The 12372-nt window shown below is 41.7% G+C and overlaps 1 pseudogene; it reads right to left on the reverse strand.

Moving 5' to 3' along the window:
• Positions 1–15: 15 nt before the first annotated feature.
• LOC146692432 (cytochrome P450 2K1-like) lies at positions 16–8198 on the reverse strand (annotated as a pseudogene).
• Positions 8199–12372: the final 4174 nt, after the last annotated feature.

The following is a 12372-nucleotide window of genomic DNA, read 5'->3' on the forward strand; positions in this document are numbered from 1 at the left end:
TTGTTTAGTAAAAAGAAAAAAAAAAAGATTACACCCAGATGATTCAGTTCTTTGTACAGGCTAGGACAACTTTTGTCAAGAATTTCTCTCCATCACATACAGGAAACAGCATACAGTTTGTGAGGTGAAGGTCCGAGAGTAGCGCCCACACTTAGCGTGAGATCCAATTCATCCTCTGAAACTCCAGGTGCAGGAGCGAAACGAAAATGGTGCAGGAGGGTGCTGAAGAAGAGGAAGAGCTCCATCCTGGCCAGACTCTCTCCGAGGCAAACCCTGCGACCTGTAAGAGACAATTGAAGAATAACTTCAGCTGTCCTGTCAGTAGATGTAACCTAAGCAATGATGGCTGAGCTCACAAAACTGCAGAAAATGGAATGAAGGCATCTCACTTAACAAACTTTTTCTCTTTGTCCAGGAAGTGAGCAGGATAAAAGCTGCGTGGTCTCTCCCACTCCTCTGGATTATGCAGGACAGGTGTCAAGAAAGGAAACACAAATTACAATACAGAAATGGAAAATCCTCTATATGGGGAATAATAACGAGAAGGCAGTGTGTTGTCTTCGTATAGCTTTGAATAATTACACAGCATCCACTTGTGTTTCGCGAGCGTCTGCTCCAAACATTTTTATTCTCCCATTCACAAATCAGTCTTCTTTTATAGAGGCATTCATGAGCCCTCTCAAATACAGCGCCCCCTACTGGCAAAACCCCATTAGCACATGAACACCCACACATCACCACATCCCCTTTTCTCTGAATTGTTTTACATCAATATATTTTTTTTTCCAACACCATCAGAATATAAGATAAAAACAAATCCAGTCGTAGCTTTACAGATTAAGCCTAACTGGTCTTTTGACCTTACGCTCTGACCTCCTCAATACAGGTTCTGAAACAACTGCACTTTTCTCCACATGCTCATGTCCATCCAGTGGTTTTAAACCAGACACTATCTCTGCATGTGACACATCAACATTTTCATCTTCCTCACCATATTGTTCCTCCTGAAATGTCTCTTTAGTCTTCAGCAAGTTACGACGGTTCCTTCTGAACACATGACCTTCTTCAGTTCTTACGTCATATGATCTCGGACCTGCTTCCTGAAGAACAATGGCTTTCCTGCTCCATGCATTCTGATCTTGGATTCTCACTACATCATCCTTTGCAAGCAATCCAAGTGCTCTTGTTCCCTTGTCGTATTGCAGTTTTTGCTTCCATTTCAGATGCTCCTGCTTTTTTATAATTTCTTCACTCTGCTTGCTTTCTGCATAGCAGGGCAAAGTTGTGTGTAGCTTACGATTCATCAGCAATTCTGCAGGGGATAAACCACAGTCAAGAGGAGCAGTCCTGTAGCTCAGCATAGCTAAATAAGGATCTGATCGACTGTCTGTAGCCTTCTTCAGAAGCTGCTTGATGATATGCACTCCTTTTTCAGCCTTGCCATTTGCCTGTGGATGTTGAGGACTTGATGTGACATGTTTAAAGCCGTATTCTCTTGCGAAATTCTGCCATTCTTTGCAATTATAGCAAGGACCATTGTCACTAATGACAGTTTCAGGTATTCCATGCCTGGAAAAGATAGACTTCGCATGTGTGATCACATTATTAGCAGTTGTACTTGTAAGCAGAGCAATCTCAGGAAAGTTAGAGTAATAATCTATCACCAACAGATAGTCTTTCCCATTAAAATGAAATAAATCTGTTCCGACTTTCCTCCAAGGCGCTGTAGGAAGTTCAGGAATCATCATGGGTTCTCTTGACTGTCTGCTCTGAAACTTGTTACATGTTTCACACTTTCCAACCATGGTCTCAATGTCTTTATTAATGCCAGGCCAGTACACAGTGTCTCTAGCCCTCCTTTTACACTTTTCTATTCCCAGATGTCCCTCATGTATTCTTTGAAGTATCAGCTGTCTCAGACTATGTGGTATCACAATCCTATTGCCTCTCAACAGCAGTCCATTTACCACATTGAGCTCCGATCTAACATGATAATACTTTGAACAAGACCCTTTGGGCCAGTCTCCTTGGATATTTTACATCACCGTTTGCAGCTCCCTGTCTGCAGCTGTCTCCTCGCATATTTGTTTTATCTTTGCGTCAGACACTGGCAGAGACTCCACTATCATATTAACATGATCGTCTACTTCTTTCTCAGTGGAGCTTGCGTGACACACCTCTGATGCTCGCGACAGTGCATCCGCTAAAGCTAAATGCTTTCCTGGTGTGTATATCAAGTCAAAGCTGTACCTTTGCAGTTTCATCATGAGACGTTGAATCCTCGGCGACATCTGATTCAGATTTTTCTTAATGATTGACACCAAAGGACGATGATCTGTCTCAACTGTAAAGGTAGGAAGACCATAAACATAACAGTGAAAAATATCAAGTCCATATGCCAGTCCGAGACATTCTTTCTCAATCTGAGCATATCTGGTTTCAGACTTAGTCATGGATCTAGAAGCATAAGCAACTGGTTTCCAACTCCCTTCTTCAGCCTGAAGTAAAACAGCTCCAAGCCCATCCTTTGAGGCATCTGTCGAGATTTTCAGACTCTTAGTTGGATCATAATAGGCAAGCACCGGGCGCGTTGTCAGTGTGGTTTTCAAATCATTCCATTCTTGTTCATGCCTCGCTGACCATTTAAATTCTATGGAATCACGAAGTAACTCCCTTAGTGCTGATGTTCTCACTGACAAGTTAGGTATGAATTTTCCTACAAAGTTTATCATTCCCATCACTCTGAGCACACCTCTCTTATCTGTCGGGCGTGGCATTGTTGCGATGGCTTTTACTTTTCTTTCATCTGGCTCAATACCTCCAGCAGAGAATTTGTCTCCCAGAAATGTTATTTCCTTCACACCAAAATGACACTTGTCACGATTTAGCTTCAATCCATTCTCCCTCATCCGCTGCAGCACCTTTACCAGTCTTTCATTATGTTCTTGTAGGGTGGAGCCCCATATAACCACATCATCAATATAACAGCGAACACCTTGTAAACCCTCTAACATGTTGTCCATGGCACGATGAAAAATCTCAGATGCTGAGATTATGCCAAATGGCATTCTGAGGAATCTATACCTGCCAAAAGGTGTATTGAAAGTACAGTATTTTGAACTTTTCTCATCCAGCTTTATTTGCCAAAAACCCTGTGCTGCATCTAGCTTTGAAAAGTATTTGGCGCCTGCCATTTCACTTGCAACCTCTTCACGCTTTGGTATCTGGTAGTGCTCACGTTTTATGGCTTGATTTAAATCGCCAGGGTCCATGCATATTCTCAAATCATTGTTTTTATTCCTTTTATCCACACACACACCATTGAGTTTACCCACGCAGTCGGTTCTTCCACTTTTGTAATGACCTGCAACTGTAACATCCTGTTAAGTTCTTTCTTTAAACGGTCCTTCAGTGGAGCTGGGACTCTACGTGGTGCATGGATCACTGGCTTTGCATCCTCTTTCAGCTGGATACTGTAATTGCATGGTAGACATCCCAAACCTTTGAAGATATCCTCATAATGCTGTACAATGGAGTCAACTGCTCCGCGCTGTCCACTTTCTGTTTCTGGACAGCTGATGTGATACACTCTTTCTACTAGGTTCAATCTTTTGGATGTCACGCCACCCAGCAGTGATTCACGACCTTCTGGAACAACATTAAACAATACATCATAATCTTTATGTTTTATTGTCACTTTAAGCCTGCATTGACCACTGCTCTCAATATACTTTCCATTGTAGTCTTTTAGAGGTACTCTTTTCTTTATTATTTTGGGCTTTGGTTTCATGGCATGGATCTCTGTCATGCTGATTAGGTTCGCCTGCGCACCTGTATCAATCCTTAGTGCCACCAAAGCTCCTTGTATTGGGAGTGAAACAATCCATGTGTCTTCATAATCTGAGCATCGCTCACTGTCCTCTGCTTCGTTATGCTCACTTTTTACATCCTCAAGTGACACTATGCCCACAAAGAAAGTCTCGCTTAAGTCAGTCTCTTCAACTACATGCACTGATTTGGGTTTGGCTTCCGACAGACATTGTTTGGCAAAATGATTTTTCCCATCGCATTTCAAACATCTTTTGCCATAAGCTGGACACTGTCTAGGTTCATGTCTGCTACCACATCGCTTACAGGAGTACACTGTATCATCATTGCTGGGCTTCTGCGACATATTCTTCCTCATTTTCTTTTTAACCACAGCTATTCTTGCACTATCAGGTACTGCAGCGACGCTCGTCTCATTAAATGTCTTTGCATGCTGCAGGGCTAACTCACTCGCATGACACAGTCTTTCTGCTTCATCCAGAGTTAACTTGGAATCTCTGAGCAGCCGTTCTCTAGTCCGTTTATCATGGATCCCATACACAATTTGATCACGAACCATAGAATCTTTCAGCTCTCCAAAATCACATGACTGTGCCTTTAGCTTCAAATCAGTCACAAAGCAATCAAAAGTTTCTTCTGGTTGCTGCATCCGAGATTGGAAAACATACCTTTCATATACTGTGTTCTTCTGTGGTGAACAGTGTGCATCAAACTTTTCAACCACTCTGTCATACTTATTCCTGTCACCAACTTCCTCAAACTCAAACGTGTTGAAGACTTCAATGGCTTGAGGACCAGCTACCGTGAGCAGCAATGCAATTTTCCTGGCATCGGGTTTAGAGTGCAGTCCCATGGCAGCCATGTACAGCTCAAACTGCTGCTTAAAACACCGCCAGTTGCTGTCCACATTCCCCACCAGTTTCAGTCCTTCCGGAGGCTTCAAACTTTCCATCTCAAACAGAACTTTGAGCTACTATCGCTTCCGCTCTCCCACTTTTACTCCTGGTACCATGTGTTGTCTTCGTATAGCTTTGAATAATTACACAGCATCCACTTGTGTTTCGCGAGCGTCTGCTCCAAACATTTTTATTCTCCCATTCACAAATCAGTCTTCTTTTATAGAGGCATTCATGAGCCCTCTCAAATACAGCGCACCCTACTGGCAAAACCCCATTAGCACATGAGGCACAAAAAGGACCGGAATGAAAAGAAACAGCACATACGTGTTTTCTAAGGCCAATCATTCCCCTCTTTCTGCAGTTGCTTAACAACCTGCCTTCAAGATTCAGTTTTATGCATTCAGTTAAACCAATGAGAATATAGGAGGTGGGTTATTCAGTCTAACCTTCTCACTTTATCGAGAAGGTTAGACTGAAAAGTGATGTCTCGGGTGGTTTTGTGGGGAAGTGTAGTGGGGATGATGCTGCTCAGTCTCTGTATCTCATGGATGACGGTGTCAGTGAAGGGCAGACTTTTCCTGTCAGCAACCTGCACCTGTTGGTCTTCTATGACCCTCCTCAGCTCCTCCTGGACCTCTTCTGGTACATGAAAGACAAAGTGGACACATTTTATCTCTGAAAACCCTAAGCTACAGTGGGGCAAAAAAGTATTTAGTCAGCCACCGATTGTGCAAGTTCCCCCACTTAAAATGATGACAGAGGTCAGTAATTTGCACCAGAGGTACACTTCAACTGTGAGAGACAGAATGTGAAAAAAAAAAAATCCATGAATTCACAAGGTAGGATTTGTAAAGAATTTATTCGTAAATCAGGGTGGAAAATAAGTATTTGGTCACCTCAAACAAGGAAAATCTCTGGCTCTCACAGACCTGTAACGTCTTCTGTAAGAAGCTTTTCTGTCCCCCACTCGTTACCTGTATGAATGGCACCTGTTTGAATCCATCATCTGTATAAAAGACACCTGTCCATAGCCTCAAACAGTCAGACTCCAAACTCCGCCATGGCCAAGACCAAAGAGCTTTCGAAGGACACCAGGAAAAGTATTGTAGACCTGCACCAGACTGGGAAGAGTGAATCTACAATAGGCAAGCAGCTTGGTGTGAAAAAAATCAACTGTGGGAGCAATCATCAGAAAATGGAAGACATACAAGACCACTGATAATCTCCCTCGATCTGGGGCTCCACGCAAGATCTCATCCCGTGGGGTCAAAATGATCATGAGAACGGTGAGCAAAGATCCCAGAACCACACGGGGGGACCTGGTGAATGACCTGCAGAGAGCTGGGACCAAAGTAACAAAGGTCACCATCAGTAACACACTACAACGGCAGGGAATCAAATCCCGCAGTGCCAGACGTGTTCCGCTGCTGAAGCCAGTGCATGTCCAGGCCCGTCTGAAGTTTGCCAGAGAGCACATGGATGATACAGCAGAGGATTGGGAGAATGTCATGTGGTCAGATGAAACCAAAGTAGAACTTTTTGGTATAAACTCAACTCGTCGTGTTTGGAGGAAGAAGAATACTGAGTTGCATCCCAAGAACACCATAAGCATGGGGGTGGAAACATCATGCTATGGGGCTGTTTTTCTGCCAAGGGGACAGGACGACTGATCCGTGTTAAGGACAGAATGAATGGGGCCATGTATGGTGAGATTTTGAGCCAAAACCTCCTTCCATCAGTGAGAACTTTGAAGATGAAACGAGGCTGGGTCTTCCAACATGACAATGATCCAAAACACACCGCCCGGGCAACAAAGGAGTGGCTCTGTAAGAAGCATTTGAAAGTCCTGGAGTGGCCTAGCCAGTCTCCAGACCTCAACCCCATAGAAAATCTGTGGCGGGAGTTGAAAGTCCGTGTTGCTCGGCGACAGCCCCAAAACATCACTGCTCTCGAGAAGATCTGCATGGAGGAATGGGCCAAAATACCAGCTACTGTGTGTGCAAACCTGGTAAAGACCTATAGTAAACGTTTGACCTCTGTTATTGCCAACAAAGGTTATGTTACAAAGTATTGAGTTATATTTTTGTTATTGACCAAATACTTATTTTCCACCCTGATTTACGAATAAATTCTTTACAAATCCTACCATGTGGATTCATGGATTTTTTTTTCCACATTCTGTCTCTCACAGTTGAAGTGTACCTCTGGTGCAAATTACTGACCTCTGTCATCATTTTAAGTGGGGGAACTTGCACAATCGGTGGCTGACTAAATACTTTTTTGCCCCACTGTATAGTCAAGAAATGCAATTTACATCACTTCTTTCCTTTGATTTTGTTATGGTCACTCCTTCCTGTCCATTGGCATTTTCAAATCGAGGATTACTCAGGCACCTCACCCTATATCTTTGGATATTTGGCTATAAGCAGAAGTGCCCATCTCATCTCAGTGTTTGCCGGCAGCAAACAGATTCATTACTGTAATTAAAAGGTTATCATCATGGAAGTGACTTTTGATAATCCAAGCCTTCTGCACATAGACATTTAACAGCAAAGTCACTAAAATAAAGTTTAAGGAGCTTCAGTAGTATAAAAAAAACGTTGTCCAACACTTATTTTACATTTACTTCAAAGCTCTGTGATGCAGGTTCAAGAACAAAAGTTATTCTTTACAAAAAAAACAAAAAAACAAAACAAAAACTCCACTATGAAAATAATCTCTCTCTATTGATTAACAGAAAAAATTGCAACACGTTGCACATAGACATTAACATTAGCAAATGATTGAATCATCATATTCAAATCTGTGTCCATAGACAATGGAGCAGATTATGTTAGAGACTGCACAGTTAATTGGTTGGGTTGTATCAAAAGCTTCTCCTGTGCCCTCCCCCCCAAAAAAGGAAAAAAAAGATATTTAAGTAAAATTTCAGATAATACTAGTTCATCCCAGTTTAAACAAACTCAACTGTACCTTTAGATTTCTTGAAAATATCAATAGGTATTGACATTCCTCCATAATCTTGTCTTCACATGCAAACATGCAATCAACAAGTGCCTCCTTCACTGTCCTTTATCCTGCCAGTACCACCACTTTTTTTAGGTCCCAGATAGATGGTGAAGACTGATCCATATTTCTTAAATAACTAAGAACAGTGGAGTATGTTGATATTTTCACAGACATCGGAAGATCAAAGGTGAAAAAGCTGCCACGGGGGGGGAAAAAATCCCTGAAAAGTTGCCACAAAAAAAACTGACCTCCATTAATGAGATATCAAGTCTTTTCAGGTCCAGCTGCAGAAGATTCCCCAGTAGGGGAAATGCTCTCGGTCCTCGGTCCTCGCTCCTTTACATTTCTTTTGGAACTGAAGCTTGAGGAAGAGATGAAGAGGATCAGTATCAGCACAATCAGAACCATTACTAAGAAGACAGAGTTTGTTGACTCAATAAAAACAGCATCTATTGTCCCCATGGCCTTGAAAGAAAATATCCAAAATGTGTTATTTGAACTGAAAGAGACAATTTTTTTTCTCAGAATGTTTCAAAATTTATAGAAAAACTATTTTTTTAGACATTGTCAAAGAGCAAGAAACATGTATATAAACCACAGCTAGCACACTAGACTGTGACTTCTGTGGTAGTGAATTAATTGCTTAATGACTGGCAGGTGGGTTGAAGAGAGAGAGAGACAGACTCAAAGGCTCTTGATGCTGCAGCTGGAGCTGGTGTGGTGCCTCAGGTCCTAGTCTGCACTATACAGCATACTTTCTCTTTTAGTGTACACTTCTATAATTGGCAAATTCTGATCTATAATAATACCTAGATACTTTTAAGATGTGAACAATTTCAGCACCTTGAATTGTTTTATTTTTAGGAAACAACTCTGCCATTTGAGAACAACATGAACTCGGATTTGTCTACATTTAACACCGTAAGTTAAGTTAAATGGGACTGAAGGCAGACTGCAGAAATTCAAGGGTTTGTGCTACTGTAGGAGATGAAGAATAAATAGTTGTGTCATCTGCAAAAAGATGGAATGCTGCATTTGATAAATTATCAGAAAGGTTATTCATATAGAGATAAAGACCAACGGTCCTAATATGGAGCCCTGAGGAACTCCTTTGGGTACTGGGAGAAAAGTGGAAGAAGAAAGTAATTTGACAAAGAAATTAAAGATAAACCAATATTGTTTAGTCTGTTTACTAAAATGGCATGGTTATTGTGTCAAAAAGCTTCAAGCTTCCAGTCAAGAAAAAGAGCAGCACAGTATTTTTTGCAGTTCATTGCATCAATAATATCTGTTCTGCCTTTTATAACTTAAATTGGATATCATAGTTGTAAACTGCCCTAGAGCTCCCTCTAGTGGCTGCTTTGTAATATGGGTTTGGTTACTTTGGAAAGGGGAAAAAATGAGAACGTGAAGAAGAAATAAAAGATGGCGGAAAGTGATACCGTAATGTTATCGTTCTAAGCTGATACGGACCTTAACATGTTGTTGCCTTGGACAAGATATGTCTGTAAGTATGAGTGTCGATAAAATAATTATTATCTTCAGTTTTGTGTAAAAATGGTACGATAACTTGTACATTTGAAAGTTTTATCTTGTTAGCTTGCAGTAAGAGTGTAACAAGCTAGTTTACAATGTTAGTTAGCTAATACAGTATTTTGTACTTTCAGTTTTACGATGGTCAAAGAGAAGGCAATGGTCAGAGGCCATTCTTCAATAAATCAGCGCAAAAAGGAAAATAAGTCTGGTTATTGGAGCATCGTTATCTCACTGTCTAGCTGGTGAAACTAAGAGACTCAGGGCGCAGACACACAGTAAAAAGACATTAGCGCAGCGGGCAGGAGGAGCTATTTTCAGCACATCAGTTATGAGTCTACGGTCAGGAAAGCAAAATCAACTGGATCTTCCAGAAGAGGAAGAAACACTAGACCAAAGAGAAACAGAACAAGTGCACAACGCAGTGGATATGGAGAACAAGGATAATGCAAGCAACGCAGACACACAGGGGGAGTCTAGATGCTCGCGTACATCCAAGCGTTCATCCACAAGTTCTGCAGCACTTAAAGCACGAGCAAAAGCAGAGGCTGCACATGCACAGCTGGCGTATTCAGAAAGAGAAGCAGCTATAATGAAACAAAAAACTGAACTTGAGGCTAATTTACATGTTTTGAGTTGTCAAAAGGCTGTTGCAGTTGCAGAAGCAGAGGTTGCAGTTTATGAAGAAGAGGAGGAGTGACTCTCAAAAAGTGAACTGCGCTATCCATTGGTGGGACCACCCGCTAGTTCAAAACAACGCACAGCAGAGTATGTACAAAAACACTCAGATATTTCCCTTGAAGAATTCAAATTAAAAGTAGATCCACTTGCCTGTCACAAAGCTGCACGTGAACAATGCGAAATGGCTATGAATGCAGATATAGACAAAGACGGCTCACATAGTGCTCAAAAGGCTAATGTTAAAGTGGAACTCCAAACACAACAGAGAGAGAGACTGGATTCCCCCAAACCTTATCCGTACGACACTCTTCAAACATCAACAGAGACACAGGGTGTCCAGGATATTACAAGGTACCTGACACAGAGGGAAATGTTAAGTACTGGACTTTTGCAGTTTGATGACCACCCAGAAAACTACTGTGAGTGGAAGGCGTCATTTCAAAGTGCTATTAAAGACTTGCATGTTACACCTCAAGAGGAGCTAGATTTAATGGTCAATTGGCTTGGAGTTGAGTCTGGTCACCAGGCCAAAAGAATCCGATCAGTCCATGTCTTTAATCCAGCTGCAGCTCTCAACCTTGTGTGGCAAAGACTCGAGGAATGTTATGGATCTCCAGAAGTGGTAGAAAATGCACTGTTAAAAAAGATTGAACAGTTTCCCAAACTAAACAACAGAGACAACACAAAGTTAAGAGAGCTGGGTGACGTTCTTCAGGAAATAGAATGTGCAAAAGATGGAGGATACCTACCAGGCCTCTCATATTTGGACACAGCTCGCGGAGTCAACCCCATTGTGGAAAAGTTACCATATGGACTGCAGGAAAAATGGATTGCAACAGGAGCAAAGTACAAAGAAGAACATAAAGTTGTTTCCCCCCCTTTCAGTGTCTTTTCAAAGTTTGTAAGACAACAAGCCAAAATAAGAAACGACCCAAGCTTTGTCATCACACCTCCTGCCGACACAAGCTTCAAGAAGGAGAAAAGCTTCAGAGGCAGTAACAGGCAAGTGATTAGTGTACACAAAATGGACATTCCTACAGGCACTAGTTCACCTCAAAATAGTTACAGCAAGCCTATAGAAAGCCCTGACAAGGTATGCCCAATACATAAGAAGCGTCACCCTCTTACAGTTTTTTCTGATTGCTTAAGCACATTTTTTGTAACTATTGGCTAATTTTGCAAAACTCTTCACACAAATAAGAAAACCTGTCACCCAATAATCAAAACATTGTAGTTCTCTTGCAAAAGCAAACACAGTTAGATTAACTCTTCACACCTTTGTAAAACTGGTGTTTCCGTATCAAACAGTACACACAAGCCATCATCTACTAAGCACACAATGCGCCAACTGCACACTGATGGTATGAATACAAAACACATCTGGCCTTTGCTTTCTCTGTGCACAAGGTAGGCTATGTCAGTTTGAGCTCATACTTCTGTCATAGATCCATAAGCATAGAGGGATCCAAACTTCAAGTACTGGTGTTTATTCACACACATCAAAACAAACACAAGTGTTTATTTCCAAGTATAGGATTATTTGCAATCGCCATAATGACTATATGGGTTACTTGGTCTGCAGTGAACATGCTTCCTCTGTCCCAGCATCTGGTCATCTAGCAATTCTGTAAAGTAACAATTTCAGTATTTTTACATCAATGGTATTGGTGTGTTTCTCATTGGCATATGGCAGTGCTACAAATCTTTGTGCGAAGTGACTGTACTAACCGATTCTCATTTCAAGATGTCCTTATGGTACTTGCTACAGTGTAGCGGCTCAAGTTAGGCTGGACCCGTTGGCCAGCTACCCTCAGGGTCATTCCACGGTTGATTACATGGTCCACTATTGTAGCTCTGATGTCATCAGCAATTCTATTTCTTACTCTTCCTACCCTTCCTCTCCCCCCTCCTCGTCTTCCTCTTGCTCCTCCTTGTCCTTGTCGTCCTCTTCATCCTACTTCTTCACCTCCACGTCCTCTTCCTCGGCCTCCTCTACTTCTCACTCTTCCTGCTCCCTCCATTGTACTCCGCACACACAGCTTACCTGTATTATAGTGCTTAGCCTGATTGCAAAGTGAACGAATTATCTAAAAAAGTTTTCACATGTGAAAGTGTGCCAGACAGTTGGCAAATTAGTGTTAATGATAGCCATACATGTGTATACTTTTGCTAGGAGTGTGTTGGAAATTTGGTAATTGAGTGTTGTGCAGTGAATTGTGCCTACAGTTGTGCAAAGTGTGTGTTACAAAATTGCAAACTGAGTGCAAAGCAGTTTTTGTGCTTTTAGTTTTGCAAACTCAGTGAGTGGTTTTGCTATAAGTCTGAATAGTTTTAGAGATTGTGCTACAGGAATCACAGTTAGGGTTTAAGCATTCAGAAAAAACTGTAAAAGGTGCAAGAGTTTTAGAGCAAAGCCCATAGA

This window comes from Copadichromis virginalis, linkage group LG15 (genome assembly GCF_057382275.1).
Source record: "Copadichromis virginalis isolate Kocher_CV1m ecotype Utaka linkage group LG15, C_Virginalis_male_GT1.1, whole genome shotgun sequence".
Classification (NCBI taxonomy): Eukaryota; Metazoa; Chordata; class Actinopteri; order Cichliformes; family Cichlidae; genus Copadichromis; species Copadichromis virginalis.